General features: G+C 70.3%; 5 non-coding genes across 5 annotated transcripts; all 5 read left to right on the plus strand.

Moving 5' to 3' along the window:
- The first annotated feature begins 805 nt into the window (after positions 1-805).
- LOC139043559 (5S ribosomal RNA) lies at positions 806-924 on the plus strand. The gene has a single exon (XR_011500646.1). It is a non-coding gene; the product is annotated as a 5S ribosomal RNA (ribosomal RNA).
- A 4137-nt stretch (positions 925-5061) lies between these two features.
- Positions 5062-5180, plus strand: LOC139043560 (5S ribosomal RNA). Its single transcript, XR_011500647.1, has one exon. It is a non-coding gene; the product is annotated as a 5S ribosomal RNA (ribosomal RNA).
- A 4153-nt stretch (positions 5181-9333) lies between these two features.
- Positions 9334-9452, plus strand: LOC139043561 (5S ribosomal RNA). The gene has a single exon (XR_011500648.1). It is a non-coding gene; the product is annotated as a 5S ribosomal RNA (ribosomal RNA).
- A 4137-nt stretch (positions 9453-13589) lies between these two features.
- Positions 13590-13708, plus strand: LOC139043562 (5S ribosomal RNA). Its single transcript, XR_011500649.1, has one exon. It is a non-coding gene; the product is annotated as a 5S ribosomal RNA (ribosomal RNA).
- Positions 13709-17836: 4128 nt separating this feature from the next.
- On the plus strand, positions 17837-17955 carry LOC139043563 (5S ribosomal RNA). The gene has a single exon (XR_011500650.1). It is a non-coding gene; the product is annotated as a 5S ribosomal RNA (ribosomal RNA).
- Positions 17956-18166: the final 211 nt, after the last annotated feature.

Genomic DNA, 18166 nt, shown 5'->3' on the forward strand with positions numbered 1-18166 from the left:
CCGTTTCTCTGTTTCTCCGTGTCTCTGTCTCTGTCTCTGTCTCTGGGTCTCTGGGCTGGCGCCAGCAGGAGCTGTCCAGGGTCCCCGCGAGGGGCGGGTTGGGGCGGGGTGCCGGTCTCCTGGGCGGCGCTGGCGGGGGGGAAGTGTGGCCGCCCCGCCTCCCCGCTCCCTCAGGGGCAGCGCGGCGGGCTTCCGCTGACGCCCTCTGGTCGCGCCGGTGGCTCCGCCTGGGTTTGGGCAAGTCGGGGCCCGGCCGGCGCCGCAGAGGTCAGGGCTCCCGCTGGGAGGCCCCTCGGGCCGGAGGGGACTCAGAGGAGCACGGGCCCGGCGGCCCGACGCCCCGACGCCTCGGGCCAAGTGCCCCGCGCCACCCCCCTCCCAGCAGCCGCATCTCCTGCGACCCATCGCCGGATCCGAGCGGCCAGGGCGGCCTGGAGTGTTCCCGGGCCGCGAGGGGAGAGCGCCCAGCCAGGCGCCCCGCCCCCATCCCCGCCCCCACCGCCGCCCCCACCACCCCTCGTTTCCCACCGCCGCCCGCCCCGCCCCGCCTCCTCGCACCCCGGGCTGCTCCAGGCCTCCGCGCCCTGGGAGGGCAGCAGGGCGGGGCAGCGCAGGGTTTGGCTGGCCCGCTGGCCGCGCCCGAGGCGGCCGCGGCGGGAGGCAGCAGCGGGAGGAAGGCGGCAGGCCGGGCGCGGGCGCAGGGGGCGCCGGCGGCGGGTGCGCGTCACAGAGGCCTGGGCGCGCGCGAGCCGCGGGCCGGGCGACGCGGCGCGGCTTCTTAGGGGCGCCGGCGGCAGGCGCCAGCGTCTACGGCCATACCACCCTGAACGCGCCCGATCTCGTCTGATCTCGGAAGCTAAGCAGGGTCGGGCCTGGTTAGTACTTGGATGGGAGACCGCCTGGGAATACCGGGTGCTGTAGGCTTTTGCCTCCCTCGCCTTTTGCCGCCGGCCGGGCGCGGCTCCCTCCGCGCTCCTGCCGCCCCTCCTCCGTCCTGCGGCCTCCGGCCTCCGTCCTCCGCGGACGCCCCCCACCCCTCCAGCCAGCCCGACCCCCCCCACCCTCCCCCTCCCCTCCCGCCCCCCTCCGCACCGCGGGCCCGCCGGCGCCGCCCATGGGCAGGGCCCAACCCCTCCCCGCCACAGCCCAACCCTTCCAGCTCGCGGCCCCACCCGAACCCAGGGCCAATCGGGGCCAGCCCGGCGGGACCGGGACCGGGACCGGGACCGGGACCCCGACGCCGCACACGCCGCCGGCCGGCTCCCTCTGGCCTCGGCCTCTTCCCACCCGCTCGGCTCCCGCTCCGGTGACACCCCAGCCCTTCCCTCGGCGCCCCGCCCCCGCCGCCCCAGCCGCCGGGTAGAGTCGTCCTGTCAGGTGGAACGGATTCCACGGCGGTGCCGGGAGGCCCAAACGGGTCCCAAAGCGACCAGCCCCGCCCACCGAGGAAAGGCACCTGGTCAGGCTTTTCCAGACACCGCCCGCTTCTCCAAGGACAGGGCGGACTGGGTTAGAGAGGAGCGTCTCGGGCACCTCACCCAAGACGGGATGGCTTCTGCCTTTGCTGGCGTCTCTGCCGCTGCAGGTCATCTTCTAAAACCTGGTACCCGCTTGCTTGTCCTTGAGAGGCTCATTCACAATCAACACTCCTTTCCCGACCTAAGTTTGTCCCTGTCAGTTTGTCTCGCTTTTCCTTCCAGAAGCCCCCTTCCCGGGGTGGGGGGGAGGGGGGGAGGTGGTGGTGGTGGGGGGGGGGGGTAGGGGGGTGGGTGGGTCTGAGTTTCAAGCTCCACCTGACTAGGATCCCATTCTGCTTTCGCCTTCGGGCGGTCCTGCCTCGCTTGGAAACGCTGCTACGTTGCTCCTGGTGGATGAGCTTGCGTTCGTTTTGAGTTTGAGAACGCTGGATGCAAAGACGAGGAGTCTTGATGGCTGAGGCTTTTGGTGTCCCCTCACTCGGGGGCCTCCCTCTCTTCCCGCCTCCCCCCGCCTCCCCACCCACCCCCTCACACCCGACCCCTACCACCCCAGGGCCCCGGCCGGGCCCCGCCCCTCCAGGCCGCATCTGTCAGAGGGAGTTGAAAAGCCTCCTGACAGGACACGTCCTCCCTCAGCAGCCAGCCCTTCCTGGCTCCCTGGCTTCAGCTTTCCGTTCGCGTGGCTCGGGCAGCCTTTCGCATCTTCTTTGCACCTGCCTGTGTTTGCAACAGAGGACCGTGGCCAAGGGATCCAGGAAACCGGGAGGAGAGCTGGCTTCCGGGGAGGCGAATGGGAAGGACAGGGAGGCAGAGAGGGAGCCTTGCCTCAGAGAACGGACTTTGAACCCCCGAAGGGAAAAGTCCTCCAGATAAATCACGTCTTCCCCACCGAATCCAAGAGCCATACTCGCTCGCTGTGGAAAAATGGGGACATCCCGGTCAAAGCAGGACGAGAGAGGACCCAAAGCTCCCTCCTCTCCCCGTTCAGCCATCGTCGTCCTGGGAGGGAGTCTCTTCGCGGTTCGCTTCTCCTGCCGGCCCCGTTTCCCCTCCTGCCAACCCAGCGCCTCTATCGCCTGCTCCTCGCTTCCTCGGGCTGCGGGCTGCGGGCTGCGGGATGGGGGAGGGGGGGGGTGCGGTGCGCGTCGCTCCCTGCCAGCTCGTGCCCGGGGTGGTTCTGACGGGTCCCCGGATCTGATCTCCGAGGAGCACCTTCTGCGGGGAGAAGCGGGACTGCGTCCCTGTCAGTTTCCCGGAGCGCGGGACCGGAGCCTTGCCCCGAAACGCAGGCTCGGGAGACCGAAGTCCTGAGCTGAAACCCAAGGGGCGCCGTCTCCCGCGAGTGACGTGCCCTCCCTGAGCTGCGCTTTCCTCCTCTGGTGCGAGGGGGTCCTGGCGTTCGTGCCTCCTTGCGGGGGCGAGTGCTGGTGAGAACGCAAGCGGGAAATACGGAGCAGACCGCTCAGCACGGAGCGCGGCCTCGGTGGGGGCCCGGGCCTCGGCCGCCGTCCTTCCCCACGAGCCTACTTCTTGCCGCCGAGGCTCATCCAGCACCCAGGGATCGATCGCCTGGCTGCTTCCGGCCAGACACTCTCCTAGGTGCTGGCCACCCAGCAGCCGAGAACGCGGGTGCCAATCTCGGCCTCCGGGGCGTTCGCCTCCTCGCCTCTGGGGCCGCAAGACCAGCGGTGTGCCTACGCATGCCGGCCAGAGGTGGCAGAACCTGACGAGGACACGTGCCGTGGAAAATGGAGAGCTTGGCGCCCCGGAGGGCCTCGTCGGACGTCTGTGGATGGCCGTCGCTCTCTTTGCCGAAGCCCGCCCCCTGCCCATCTTCTCTCCGTCCCAGGGTCCCCTTTCCAGTGGGACGCAAGAAGGCCCACAGGGCCCAAACGCTGGAGACGGGCAGCGCACACAGCGCGCCCTGGGTCCCGGGGGGTGCGGCGGGAAAGCCTTGCGGCACAGAACCCTGAAGCCCAGAGGTCTCGAGACAGGGAGAGCCGGGACGTCGGCAGGCACCGACGGGCCTTCGGACGCGACTCTTCCTCCCCGTCATCACACCGTGCTGCTCCTCCCTCCGTCCTGGGCGCGAGCGCGCTCTTGGGAAGACGGAGGCGCCTTCGTCGGTGACCTAGCGGGCGGGAGATCCCGGGCAACGTCCCCAGCGGCACTTGAGCAGAACGGGGACGCTGCGGTCGGTCGTCGGGGAGGGGCTTCTACATGTCTGGTAGATGGAGCTGCTTTCTCGTGCCAAGTTCTCTGGGCCCTGACTTTTCTGCCTGCTCCTTCTATCAACTCAGTAAGGTCGGGGGTGCCCGGCAGAAAGAGGAAAAGAGCCAGAGCGAAGAAGCGGAGAGAAAGGAACACACAAACCCGGACGCACACACACACACAGGCACACAGACACACAGGCGCGCGCGCGCGCGCGCGCACACACACACACACACACACACACACGCCTACACACCCACTCGCACAACCCGCACAAGCACACGCACACGCAAGCGCAGACAGAGCGCGCCAGCGAGCTCCGGTGCCTGCCTGTGGTTCCTGGGCGATGGCGGGGCAGCGATGCCGGGAGCCCGGGACTCCTGAGAGCCTGTCTGCGCGGCCTAGGGCCCCAGGGGTGATCGCCAGCCCCGGGGCCCCTGCCTCCTGGCCCGGGCCCAGCTCCAGCACCACCGCCCTCCTGGGGGGGAAGCGAGCTCTTGGGCAGAGCCTCTCTGGGTCAGGGTGGGTGTCTGTCTAGGTCCGTGTCTTGGATCCTCTCCGTGTCGCCGTTTCTCTGTTTCTCCGTGTCTCTGTCTCTGTCTCTGTCTCTGGGTCTCTGGGCTGGCGCCAGCAGGAGCTGTCCAGGGTCCCCGCGAGGGGCGGGTTGGGGGCGGGGTGCCGGTCTCCTGGGCGGCGCTGGCGGGGGGGAAGTGTGGCCGCCCCGCCTCCCCGCTCCCTCAGGGGCAGCGCGGCGGGCTTCCGCTGACGCCCTCTGGTCGCGCCGGTGGCTCCGCCTGGGTTTGGGCAAGTCGGGGCCCGGCCGGCGCCGCAGAGGTCAGGGCTCCCGCTGGGAGGCCCCTCGGGCCGGAGGGGACTCAGAGGAGCACGGGCCCGGCGGCCCGACGCCCCGACGCCTCGGGCCAAGTGCCCCGCGCCACCCCCCTCCCAGCAGCCGCATCTCCTGCGACCCATCGCCGGATCCGAGCGGCCAGGGCGGCCTGGAGTGTTCCCGGGCCGCGAGGGGAGAGCGCCCAGCCAGGCGCCCCGCCCCCATCCCCGCCCCCACCGCCGCCCCCACCACCCCTCGTTTCCCACCGCCGCCCGCCCCGCCCCGCCTCCTCGCACCCCGGGCTGCTCCAGGCCTCCGCGCCCTGGGAGGGCAGCAGGGCGGGGCAGCGCAGGGTTTGGCTGGCCCGCTGGCCGCGCCCGAGGCGGCCGCGGCGGGAGGCAGCAGCGGGAGGAAGGCGGCAGGCCGGGCGCGGGCGCAGGGGGCGCCGGCGGCGGGTGCGCGTCACAGAGGCCTGGGCGCGCGCGAGCCGCGGGCCGGGCGACGCGGCGCGGCTTCTTAGGGGCGCCGGCGGCAGGCGCCAGCGTCTACGGCCATACCACCCTGAACGCGCCCGATCTCGTCTGATCTCGGAAGCTAAGCAGGGTCGGGCCTGGTTAGTACTTGGATGGGAGACCGCCTGGGAATACCGGGTGCTGTAGGCTTTTGCCTCCCTCGCCTTTTGCCGCCGGCCGGGCGCGGCTCCCTCCGCGCTCCTGCCGCCCCTCCTCCGTCCTGCGGCCTCCGGCCTCCGTCCTCCGCGGACGCCCCCCACCCCTCCAGCCAGCCCGACCCCCCCCACCCTCCCCCTCCCCTCCCGCCCCCCTCCGCACCGCGGGCCCGCCGGCGCCGCCCATGGGCAGGGCCCAACCCCTCCCCGCCACAGCCCAACCCTTCCAGCTCGCGGCCCCACCCGAACCCAGGGCCAATCGGGGCCAGCCCGGCGGGACCGGGACCGGGACCGGGACCGGGACCGGGACCGGGACCGGGACCCCGACGCCGCACACGCCGCCGGCCGGCTCCCTCTGGCCTCGGCCTCTTCCCACCCGCTCGGCTCCCGCTCCGGTGACACCCCAGCCCTTCCCTCGGCGCCCCGCCCCCGCCGCCCCAGCCGCCGGGTAGAGTCGTCCTGTCAGGTGGAACGGATTCCACGGCGGTGCCGGGAGGCCCAAACGGGTCCCAAAGCGACCAGCCCCGCCCACCGAGGAAAGGCACCTGGTCAGGCTTTTCCAGACACCGCCCGCTTCTCCAAGGACAGGGCGGACTGGGTTAGAGAGGAGCGTCTCGGGCACCTCACCCAAGACGGGATGGCTTCTGCCTTTGCTGGCGTCTCTGCCGCTGCAGGTCATCTTCTAAAACCTGGTACCCGCTTGCTTGTCCTTGAGAGGCTCATTCACAATCAACACTCCTTTCCCGACCTAAGTTTGTCCCTGTCAGTTTGTCTCGCTTTTCCTTCCAGAAGCCCCCTTCCCGGGGTGGGGGGGAGGGGGGGAGGTGGTGGTGGTGGGGGGGGGGTAGGGGGGTGGGTGGGTCTGAGTTTCAAGCTCCACCTGACTAGGATCCCATTCTGCTTTCGCCTTCGGGCGGTCCTGCCTCGCTTGGAAACGCTGCTACGTTGCTCCTGGTGGATGAGCTTGCGTTCGTTTTGAGTTTGAGAACGCTGGATGCAAAGACGAGGAGTCTTGATGGCTGAGGCTTTTGGTGTCCCCTCACTCGGGGGCCTCCCTCTCTTCCCGCCTCCCCCCGCCTCCCCACCCACCCCCTCACACCCGACCCCTACCACCCCAGGGCCCCGGCCGGGCCCCGCCCCTCCAGGCCGCATCTGTCAGAGGGAGTTGAAAAGCCTCCTGACAGGACACGTCCTCCCTCAGCAGCCAGCCCTTCCTGGCTCCCTGGCTTCAGCTTTCCGTTCGCGTGGCTCGGGCAGCCTTTCGCATCTTCTTTGCACCTGCCTGTGTTTGCAACAGAGGACCGTGGCCAAGGGATCCAGGAAACCGGGAGGAGAGCTGGCTTCCGGGGAGGCGAATGGGAAGGACAGGGAGGCAGAGAGGGAGCCTTGCCTCAGAGAACGGACTTTGAACCCCCGAAGGGAAAAGTCCTCCAGATAAATCACGTCTTCCCCACCGAATCCAAGAGCCATACTCGCTCGCTGTGGAAAAATGGGGACATCCCGGTCAAAGCAGGACGAGAGAGGACCCAAAGCTCCCTCCTCTCCCCGTTCAGCCATCGTCGTCCTGGGAGGGAGTCTCTTCGCGGTTCGCTTCTCCTGCCGGCCCCGTTTCCCCTCCTGCCAACCCAGCGCCTCTCTCGCCTGCTCCTCGCTTCCTCGGGCTGCGGGCTGCGGGCTGCGGGATGGGGGAGGGGGGGGGTGCGGTGCGCGTCGCTCCCTGCCAGCTCGTGCCCGGGGTGGTTCTGACGGGTCCCCGGATCTGATCTCCGAGGAGCACCTTCTGCGGGGAGAAGCGGGACTGCGTCCCTGTCAGTTTCCCGGAGCGCGGGACCGGAGCCTTGCCCCGAAACGCAGGCTCGGGAGACCGAAGTCCTGAGCTGAAACCCAAGGGGCGCCGTCTCCCGCGAGTGACGTGCCCTCCCTGAGCTGCGCTTTCCTCCTCTGGTGCGAGGGGGTCCTGGCGTTCGTGCCTCCTTGCGGGGGCGAGTGCTGGTGAGAACGCAAGCGGGAAATACGGAGCAGACCGCTCAGCACGGAGCGCGGCCTCGGTGGGGGCCCGGGCCTCGGCCGCCGTCCTTCCCCACGAGCCTACTTCTTGCCGCCGAGGCTCATCCAGCACCCAGGGATCGATCGCCTGGCTGCTTCCGGCCAGACACTCTCCTAGGTGCTGGCCACCCAGCAGCCGAGAACGCGGGTGCCAATCTCGGCCTCCGGGGCGTTCGCCTCCTCGCCTCTGGGGCCGCAAGACCAGCGGTGTGCCTACGCATGCCGGCCAGAGGTGGCAGAACCTGACGAGGACACGTGCCGTGGAAAATGGAGAGCTTGGCGCCCCGGAGGGCCTCGTCGGACGTCTGTGGATGGCCGTCGCTCTCTTTGCCGAAGCCCGCCCCCTGCCCATCTTCTCTCCGTCCCAGGGTCCCCTTTCCAGTGGGACGCAAGAAGGCCCACAGGGCCCAAACGCTGGAGACGGGCAGCGCACACAGCGCGCCCTGGGTCCCGGGGGGTGCGGCGGGAAAGCCTTGCGGCACAGAACCCTGAAGCCCAGAGGTCTCGAGACAGGGAGAGCCGGGACGTCGGCAGGCACCGACGGGCCTTCGGACGCGACTCTTCCTCCCCGTCATCACACCGTGCTGCTCCTCCCTCCGTCCTGGGCGCGAGCGCGCTCTTGGGAAGACGGAGGCGCCTTCGTCGGTGACCTAGCGGGCGGGAGATCCCGGGCAACGTCCCCAGCGGCACTTGAGCAGAACGGGGACGCTGCGGTCGGTCGTCGGGGAGGGGCTTCTACATGTCTGGTAGATGGAGCTGCTTTCTCGTGCCAAGTTCTCTGGGCCCTGACTTTTCTGCCTGCTCCTTCTATCAACTCAGTAAGGTCGGGGGTGCCCGGCAGAAAGAGGAAAAGAGCCAGAGCGAAGAAGCGGAGAGAAAGGAACACACAAACCCGGACGCACACACACACACAGGCACACAGACACACAGGCGCGCGCGCGCGCGCGCGCACACACACACACACACACACACACACGCCTACACACCCACTCGCACAACCCGCACAAGCACACGCACACGCAAGCGCAGACAGAGCGCGCCAGCGAGCTCCGGTGCCTGCCTGTGGTTCCTGGGCGATGGCGGGGCAGCGATGCCGGGAGCCCGGGACTCCTGAGAGCCTGTCTGCGCGGCCTAGGGCCCCAGGGGTGATCGCCAGCCCCGGGGCCCCTGCCTCCTGGCCCGGGCCCAGCTCCAGCACCACCGCCCTCCTGGGGGGGAAGCGAGCTCTTGGGCAGAGCCTCTCTGGGTCAGGGTGGGTGTCTGTCTAGGTCCGTGTCTTGGATCCTCTCCGTGTCGCCGTTTCTCTGTTTCTCCGTGTCTCTGTCTCTGTCTCTGTCTCTGGGTCTCTGGGCTGGCGCCAGCAGGAGCTGTCCAGGGTCCCCGCGAGGGGCGGGTTGGGGGCGGGGTGCCGGTCTCCTGGGCGGCGCTGGCGGGGGGGAAGTGTGGCCGCCCCGCCTCCCCGCTCCCTCAGGGGCAGCGCGGCGGGCTTCCGCTGACGCCCTCTGGTCGCGCCGGTGGCTCCGCCTGGGTTTGGGCAAGTCGGGGCCCGGCCGGCGCCGCAGAGGTCAGGGCTCCCGCTGGGAGGCCCCTCGGGCCGGAGGGGACTCAGAGGAGCACGGGCCCGGCGGCCCGACGCCCCGACGCCTCGGGCCAAGTGCCCCGCGCCACCCCCCTCCCAGCAGCCGCATCTCCTGCGACCCATCGCCGGATCCGAGCGGCCAGGGCGGCCTGGAGTGTTCCCGGGCCGCGAGGGGAGAGCGCCCAGCCAGGCGCCCCGCCCCCATCCCCGCCCCCACCGCCGCCCCCACCACCCCTCGTTTCCCACCGCCGCCCGCCCCGCCCCGCCTCCTCGCACCCCGGGCTGCTCCAGGCCTCCGCGCCCTGGGAGGGCAGCAGGGCGGGGCAGCGCAGGGTTTGGCTGGCCCGCTGGCCGCGCCCGAGGCGGCCGCGGCGGGAGGCAGCAGCGGGAGGAAGGCGGCAGGCCGGGCGCGGGCGCAGGGGGCGCCGGCGGCGGGTGCGCGTCACAGAGGCCTGGGCGCGCGCGAGCCGCGGGCCGGGCGACGCGGCGCGGCTTCTTAGGGGCGCCGGCGGCAGGCGCCAGCGTCTACGGCCATACCACCCTGAACGCGCCCGATCTCGTCTGATCTCGGAAGCTAAGCAGGGTCGGGCCTGGTTAGTACTTGGATGGGAGACCGCCTGGGAATACCGGGTGCTGTAGGCTTTTGCCTCCCTCGCCTTTTGCCGCCGGCCGGGCGCGGCTCCCTCCGCGCTCCTGCCGCCCCTCCTCCGTCCTGCGGCCTCCGGCCTCCGTCCTCCGCGGACGCCCCCCACCCCTCCAGCCAGCCCGACCCCCCCCACCCTCCCCCTCCCCTCCCGCCCCCCTCCGCACCGCGGGCCCGCCGGCGCCGCCCATGGGCAGGGCCCAACCCCTCCCCGCCACAGCCCAACCCTTCCAGCTCGCGGCCCCACCCGAACCCAGGGCCAATCGGGGCCAGCCCGGCGGGACCGGGACCGGGACCGGGACCGGGACCCCGACGCCGCACACGCCGCCGGCCGGCTCCCTCTGGCCTCGGCCTCTTCCCACCCGCTCGGCTCCCGCTCCGGTGACACCCCAGCCCTTCCCTCGGCGCCCCGCCCCCGCCGCCCCAGCCGCCGGGTAGAGTCGTCCTGTCAGGTGGAACGGATTCCACGGCGGTGCCGGGAGGCCCAAACGGGTCCCAAAGCGACCAGCCCCGCCCACCGAGGAAAGGCACCTGGTCAGGCTTTTCCAGACACCGCCCGCTTCTCCAAGGACAGGGCGGACTGGGTTAGAGAGGAGCGTCTCGGGCACCTCACCCAAGACGGGATGGCTTCTGCCTTTGCTGGCGTCTCTGCCGCTGCAGGTCATCTTCTAAAACCTGGTACCCGCTTGCTTGTCCTTGAGAGGCTCATTCACAATCAACACTCCTTTCCCGACCTAAGTTTGTCCCTGTCAGTTTGTCTCGCTTTTCCTTCCAGAAGCCCCCTTCCCGGGGTGGGGGGGAGGGGGGGAGGTGGTGGTGGTGGGGGGGGGGTAGGGGGGTGGGTGGGTCTGAGTTTCAAGCTCCACCTGACTAGGATCCCATTCTGCTTTCGCCTTCGGGCGGTCCTGCCTCGCTTGGAAACGCTGCTACGTTGCTCCTGGTGGATGAGCTTGCGTTCGTTTTGAGTTTGAGAACGCTGGATGCAAAGACGAGGAGTCTTGATGGCTGAGGCTTTTGGTGTCCCCTCACTCGGGGGCCTCCCTCTCTTCCCGCCTCCCCCCGCCTCCCCACCCACCCCCTCACACCCGACCCCTACCACCCCAGGGCCCCGGCCGGGCCCCGCCCCTCCAGGCCGCATCTGTCAGAGGGAGTTGAAAAGCCTCCTGACAGGACACGTCCTCCCTCAGCAGCCAGCCCTTCCTGGCTCCCTGGCTTCAGCTTTCCGTTCGCGTGGCTCGGGCAGCCTTTCGCATCTTCTTTGCACCTGCCTGTGTTTGCAACAGAGGACCGTGGCCAAGGGATCCAGGAAACCGGGAGGAGAGCTGGCTTCCGGGGAGGCGAATGGGAAGGACAGGGAGGCAGAGAGGGAGCCTTGCCTCAGAGAACGGACTTTGAACCCCCGAAGGGAAAAGTCCTCCAGATAAATCACGTCTTCCCCACCGAATCCAAGAGCCATACTCGCTCGCTGTGGAAAAATGGGGACATCCCGGTCAAAGCAGGACGAGAGAGGACCCAAAGCTCCCTCCTCTCCCCGTTCAGCCATCGTCGTCCTGGGAGGGAGTCTCTTCGCGGTTCGCTTCTCCTGCCGGCCCCGTTTCCCCTCCTGCCAACCCAGCGCCTCTATCGCCTGCTCCTCGCTTCCTCGGGCTGCGGGCTGCGGGCTGCGGGATGGGGGAGGGGGGGGGTGCGGTGCGCGTCGCTCCCTGCCAGCTCGTGCCCGGGGTGGTTCTGACGGGTCCCCGGATCTGATCTCCGAGGAGCACCTTCTGCGGGGAGAAGCGGGACTGCGTCCCTGTCAGTTTCCCGGAGCGCGGGACCGGAGCCTTGCCCCGAAACGCAGGCTCGGGAGACCGAAGTCCTGAGCTGAAACCCAAGGGGCGCCGTCTCCCGCGAGTGACGTGCCCTCCCTGAGCTGCGCTTTCCTCCTCTGGTGCGAGGGGGTCCTGGCGTTCGTGCCTCCTTGCGGGGGCGAGTGCTGGTGAGAACGCAAGCGGGAAATACGGAGCAGACCGCTCAGCACGGAGCGCGGCCTCGGTGGGGGCCCGGGCCTCGGCCGCCGTCCTTCCCCACGAGCCTACTTCTTGCCGCCGAGGCTCATCCAGCACCCAGGGATCGATCGCCTGGCTGCTTCCGGCCAGACACTCTCCTAGGTGCTGGCCACCCAGCAGCCGAGAACGCGGGTGCCAATCTCGGCCTCCGGGGCGTTCGCCTCCTCGCCTCTGGGGCCGCAAGACCAGCGGTGTGCCTACGCATGCCGGCCAGAGGTGGCAGAACCTGACGAGGACACGTGCCGTGGAAAATGGAGAGCTTGGCGCCCCGGAGGGCCTCGTCGGACGTCTGTGGATGGCCGTCGCTCTCTTTGCCGAAGCCCGCCCCCTGCCCATCTTCTCTCCGTCCCAGGGTCCCCTTTCCAGTGGGACGCAAGAAGGCCCACAGGGCCCAAACGCTGGAGACGGGCAGCGCACACAGCGCGCCCTGGGTCCCGGGGGGTGCGGCGGGAAAGCCTTGCGGCACAGAACCCTGAAGCCCAGAGGTCTCGAGACAGGGAGAGCCGGGACGTCGGCAGGCACCGACGGGCCTTCGGACGCGACTCTTCCTCCCCGTCATCACACCGTGCTGCTCCTCCCTCCGTCCTGGGCGCGAGCGCGCTCTTGGGAAGACGGAGGCGCCTTCGTCGGTGACCTAGCGGGCGGGAGATCCCGGGCAACGTCCCCAGCGGCACTTGAGCAGAACGGGGACGCTGCGGTCGGTCGTCGGGGAGGGGCTTCTACATGTCTGGTAGATGGAGCTGCTTTCTCGTGCCAAGTTCTCTGGGCCCTGACTTTTCTGCCTGCTCCTTCTATCAACTCAGTAAGGTCGGGGGTGCCCGGCAGAAAGAGGAAAAGAGCCAGAGCGAAGAAGCGGAGAGAAAGGAACACACAAACCCGGACGCACACACACACACAGGCACACAGACACACAGGCGCGCGCGCGCGCGCGCGCACACACACACACACACACACACACACACGCCTACACACCCACTCGCACAACCCGCACAAGCACACGCACACGCAAGCGCAGACAGAGCGCGCCAGCGAGCTCCGGTGCCTGCCTGTGGTTCCTGGGCGATGGCGGGGCAGCGATGCCGGGAGCCCGGGACTCCTGAGAGCCTGTCTGCGCGGCCTAGGGCCCCAGGGGTGATCGCCAGCCCCGGGGCCCCTGCCTCCTGGCCCGGGCCCAGCTCCAGCACCACCGCCCTCCTGGGGGGGAAGCGAGCTCTTGGGCAGAGCCTCTCTGGGTCAGGGTGGGTGTCTGTCTAGGTCCGTGTCTTGGATCCTCTCCGTGTCGCCGTTTCTCTGTTTCTCCGTGTCTCTGTCTCTGTCTCTGTCTCTGGGTCTCTGGGCTGGCGCCAGCAGGAGCTGTCCAGGGTCCCCGCGAGGGGCGGGTTGGGGGCGGGGTGCCGGTCTCCTGGGCGGCGCTGGCGGGGGGGAAGTGTGGCCGCCCCGCCTCCCCGCTCCCTCAGGGGCAGCGCGGCGGGCTTCCGCTGACGCCCTCTGGTCGCGCCGGTGGCTCCGCCTGGGTTTGGGCAAGTCGGGGCCCGGCCGGCGCCGCAGAGGTCAGGGCTCCCGCTGGGAGGCCCCTCGGGCCGGAGGGGACTCAGAGGAGCACGGGCCCGGCGGCCCGACGCCCCGACGCCTCGGGCCAAGTGCCCCGCGCCACCCCCCTCCCAGCAGCCGCATCTCCTGCGACCCATCGCCGGATCCGAGCGGCCAGGGCGGCCTGGAGTGTTCCCGGGCCGCGAGGGGAGAGCGCCCAGCCAGGCGCCCCGCCCCCATCCCCGCCCCCACCGCCGCCCCCACCACCCCTCGTTTCCCACCGCCGCCCGCCCCGCCCCGCCTCCTCGCACCCCGGGCTGCTCCAGGCCTCCGCGCCCTGGGAGGGCAGCAGGGCGGGGCAGCGCAGGGTTTGGCTGGCCCGCTGGCCGCGCCCGAGGCGGCCGCGGCGGGAGGCAGCAGCGGGAGGAAGGCGGCAGGCCGGGCGCGGGCGCAGGGGGCGCCGGCGGCGGGTGCGCGTCACAGAGGCCTGGGCGCGCGCGAGCCGCGGGCCGGGCGACGCGGCGCGGCTTCTTAGGGGCGCCGGCGGCAGGCGCCAGCGTCTACGGCCATACCACCCTGAACGCGCCCGATCTCGTCTGATCTCGGAAGCTAAGCAGGGTCGGGCCTGGTTAGTACTTGGATGGGAGACCGCCTGGGAATACCGGGTGCTGTAGGCTTTTGCCTCCCTCGCCTTTTGCCGCCGGCCGGGCGCGGCTCCCTCCGCGCTCCTGCCGCCCCTCCTCCGTCCTGCGGCCTCCGGCCTCCGTCCTCCGCGGACGCCCCCCACCCCTCCAGCCAGCCCGACCCCCCCCACCCTCCCCCTCCCCTCCCGCCCCCCTCCGCACCGCGGGCCCGCCGGCGCCGCCCATGGGCAGGGCCCAACCCCTCCCCGCCACAGCCCAACCCTTCCAGCTCGCGGCCCCACCCGAACCCAGGGCCAATCGGGGCCAGCCCGGCGGGACCGGGACCGGGACCGGGACCGGGACCCCGACGCCGCACACGCCGCCGGCCGGCTCCCTCTGGCCTCGGCCTCTTCCCACCCGCTCGGCTCCCGCTCCGGTGACACCCCAGCCCTTCCCTCGGCGCCCCGCCCCCGCCGCCCCAGCCGCCGGGTAGAGTCGTCCTGTCAGGTGGAACGGATTCCACGGCGGTGCCGGGAGGCCCAAACGGGTCCCAAAGCGACCAGCCCCGCCCACCGAGGAAAGGCACCTGGTCAGGCTTTTCCAGACACCGCCCGCTTCTCCAAGGACAGGGCGGACTGGGTTAGAGAGGAGCGTCTCGGGCACCTCACCCAAGACGGGATGGCTTCTGCCTTTGCTGGCGTCTCTGCCGCTGCAGGTCATCTTCTAAAACCTGGTACCCGCTTGCTTGTCCTTGAGAGGCTCATTCACAATCAACACTCCTTTCCCGACCTAAGTTTGTCCCTGTCAGTTTGTCTCGCTTTTCCTTCCAGAAGCCCCCTTCCCGGGGTGGGGGGGAGGGGGGGAGGTGGTGGTGGTGGGGGGGGGTAGGGGGGTGGGTGGGTCTGAGTTTCAAGCTCCACCTGACTAGGATCCCATTCTGCTTTCGCCTTCGGGCGGTCCTGCCTCGCTTGGAAACGCTGCTACGTTGCTCCTGGTGGATGAGCTTGCGTTCGTTTTGAGTTTGAGAACGCTGGATGCAAAGACGAGGAGTCTTGATGGCTGAGGCTTTTGGTGTCCCCTCACTCGGGGGCCTCCCTCTCTTCCCGCCTCCCCCCGCCTCCCCACCCACCCCCTCACACCCGACCCCTACCACCCCAGGGCCCCGGCCGGGCCCCGCCCCTCCAGGCCGCATCTGTCAGAGGGAGTTGAAAAGCCTCCTGACAGGACACGTCCTCCCTCAGCAGCCAGCCCTTCCTGGCTCCCTGGCTTCAGCTTTCCGTTCGCGTGGCTCGGGCAGCCTTTCGCATCTTCTTTGCACCTGCCTGTGTTTGCAACAGAGGACCGTGGCCAAGGGATCCAGGAAACCGGGAGGAGAGCTGGCTTCCGGGGAGGCGAATGGGAAGGACAGGGAGGCAGAGAGGGAGCCTTGCCTCAGAGAACGGACTTTGAACCCCCGAAGGGAAAAGTCCTCCAGATAAATCACGTCTTCCCCACCGAATCCAAGAGCCATACTCGCTCGCTGTGGAAAAATGGGGACATCCCGGTCAAAGCAGGACGAGAGAGGACCCAAAGCTCCCTCCTCTCCCCGTTCAGCCATCGTCGTCCTGGGAGGGAGTCTCTTCGCGGTTCGCTTCTCCTGCCGGCCCCGTTTCCCCTCCTGCCAACCCAGCGCCTCTATCGCCTGCTCCTCGCTTCCTCGGGCTGCGGGCTGCGGGCTGCGGGATGGGGGGGGGGCGGTGCGCGTCGCTCCCTGCCAGCTCGTGCCCGGGGTGGTTCTGACGGGTCCCCGGATCTGATCTCCGAGGAGCACCTTCTGCGGGGAGAAGCGGGACTGCGTCCCTGTCAGTTTCCCGGAGCGCGGGACCGGAGCCTTGCCCCGAAACGCAGGCTCGGGAGACTGAAGTCCTGAGCTGAAACCCAAGGGGCGCCGTCTCCCGCGAGTGACGTGCCCTCCCTGAGCTGCGCTTTCCTCCTCTGGTGCGAGGGGGTCCTGGCGTTCGTGCCTCCTTGCGGGGGCGAGTGCTGGTGAGAACGCAAGCGGGAAACACGGAGCAGACCGCTCAGCACGGAGCGCGGCCTCGGTGGGGGCCCGGGCCTCGGCCGCCGTCCTTCCCCACGAGCCTACTTCTTGCCGCCGAGGCTCATCCAGCACCCAGGGATCGATCGCCTGGCTGCTTCCGGCCAGACACTCTCCTAGGTGCTGGCCACCCAGCAGCCGAGAACGCGGGTGCCAATCTCGGCCTCCGGGGCGTTCGCCTCCTCGCCTCTGGGGCCGCAAGACCAGCGGTGTGCCTACGCATGCCGGCCAGAGGTGGCAGAACCTGACGAGGACACGTGCCGTGGAAAATGGAGAGCTTGGCGCCCCGGAGGGCCTCGTCGGACGTCTGTGGATGGCCGTCGCTCTCTTTGCCGAAGCCCGCCCCCTGCCCATCTTCTCTCCGTCCCAGGGTCCCCTTTCCAGTGGGACGCAAGAAGGCCCACAGGGCCCAAACGCTGGAGACGGGCAGCGCACACAGCGCGCCCTGGGTCCCGGGGGGTGCGGCGGGAAAGCCTTGCGGCACAGAACCCTGAAGCCCAGAGGTCTCGAGACAGGGAGAGCCGGGACGTCGGCAGGCACCGACGGGCCTTCGGACGCGACTCTTCCTCCCCGTCATCACACCGTGCTGCTCCTCCCTCCGTCCTGGGCGCGAGCGCGCTCTTGGGAAGACGGAGGCGCCTTCGTCGGTGACCTAGCGGGCGGGAGATCCCGGGCAACGTCCCCAGCGGCACTTGAGCAGAACGGGGACGCTGCGGTCGGTCGTCGGGGAGGGGCTTCTACATGTCTGGTAGATGGAGCTGCTTTCTCGTGCCAAGTTCTCTGGGCCCTGACTTTTCTGCCTGCTCCTTCTATCAACTCAGTAAGGTCGGGGGTGCCCGGCAGAAAGAGGAAAAGAGCCAGAGCGAAGAAGCGGAGAGAAAGGAACACACAAACCCGGACGCACACACACACACAGGCACACAGACACACAGGCGCGCGCGCGCGCACGCGCACACACACACACACACACACACACACGCCTACACACCCACTCGCACAACCCGCACAAGCACACGCACACGCAAGCGCAGACAGAGCGCGCCAGCGAGCTCCGGTGCCTGCCTGTGGTTCCTGGGCGATGGCGGGGCAGCGATGCCGGGAGCCCGGGACTCCTGAGAGCCTGTCTGCGCGGCCTAGGGCCCCAGGGGTGATCGCCAGCCCCGGGGCCCCTGCCTCCTGGCCCGGGCCCAGCTCCAGCACCACCGCCCTCCTGGGGGGGAAGCGAGCTCTTGGGCAGAGCCTCTCTGGGTCAGGGTGGGTGTCTGTCTAGGTCCGTGTCTTGGATCCTCTCCGTGTCGCCGTTTCTCTGTTTCTCCGTGTCTCTGTCTCTGTCTCTGTCTCTGGGTCTCTGGGCTGGCGCCAGCAGGAGCTGTCCAGGGTCCCCGCGAGGGGCGGGTTGGGGGCGGGGTGCCGGTCTCCTGGGCGGCGCTGGCGGGGGGGAAGTGTGGCCGCCCCGCCTCCCCGCTCCCTCAGGGGCAGCGCGGCGGGCTTCCGCTGACGCCCTCTGGTCGCGCCGGTGGCTCCGCCTGGGTTTGGGCAAGTCGGGGCCCGGCCGGCGCCGCAGAGGTCAGGGCTCCCGCTGGGAGGCCCCTCGGGCCGGAGGGGACTCAGAGGAGCACGGGCCCGGCGGCCCGACGCCCCGACGCCTCGGGCCAAGTGCCCCGCGCCACCCCCCTCCCAGCAGCCGCATCTCCTGCGACCCATCGCCGGATCCGAGCGGCCAGGGCGGCCTGGAGTGTTCCCGGGCCGCGAGGGGAGAGCGCCCAGCCAGGCGCCCCGCCCCCATCCCCGCCCCCACCGCCGCCCCCACCACCCCTCGTTTCCCACCGCCGCCCCGCCCCGCCCCGCCTCCTCGCACCCCGGGCTGCTCCAGGCCTCCGCGCCCTGGGAGGGCAGCAGGGCGGGGCAGCGCAGGGTTTGGCTGGCCCGCTGGCCGCGCCCGAGGCGGCCGCGGCGGGAGGCAGCAGCGGGAGGAAGGCGGCAGGCCGGGCGCGGGCGCAGGGGGCGCCGGCGGCGGGTGCGCGTCACAGAGGCCTGGGCGCGCGCGAGCCGCGGGCCGGGCGACGCGGCGCGGCTTCTTAGGGGCGCCGGCGGCAGGCGCCAGCGTCTACGGCCATACCACCCTGAACGCGCCCGATCTCGTCTGATCTCGGAAGCTAAGCAGGGGTCGGGCCTGGTTAGTACTTGGATGGAGACCGCCTGGGAATACCGGGTGCTGTAGGCTTTTGCCTCCCTCGCCTTTTGCCGCCGGCCGGGCGCGGCATCCCTCCGCGCTCCTGCCCGCCCCTCCTCCGTCTGGCCTCCGGCCTCCGGTCCTCCGCGGACGCCCCCCACCCCTCCAGCCAGCCCGACGCCCCCCACCCTCCCCCTCCCCTCCCGCCCCCCTCCGCACCGCGGGCCCGCCGGCGCCGCCCATGGGCCAGGGCCCAACCCCT

Source organism: Equus asinus, unplaced genomic scaffold, assembly GCF_041296235.1.
Source record: "Equus asinus isolate D_3611 breed Donkey unplaced genomic scaffold, EquAss-T2T_v2 contig_29, whole genome shotgun sequence".
Taxonomy (NCBI): domain Eukaryota; kingdom Metazoa; phylum Chordata; class Mammalia; order Perissodactyla; family Equidae; genus Equus; species Equus asinus.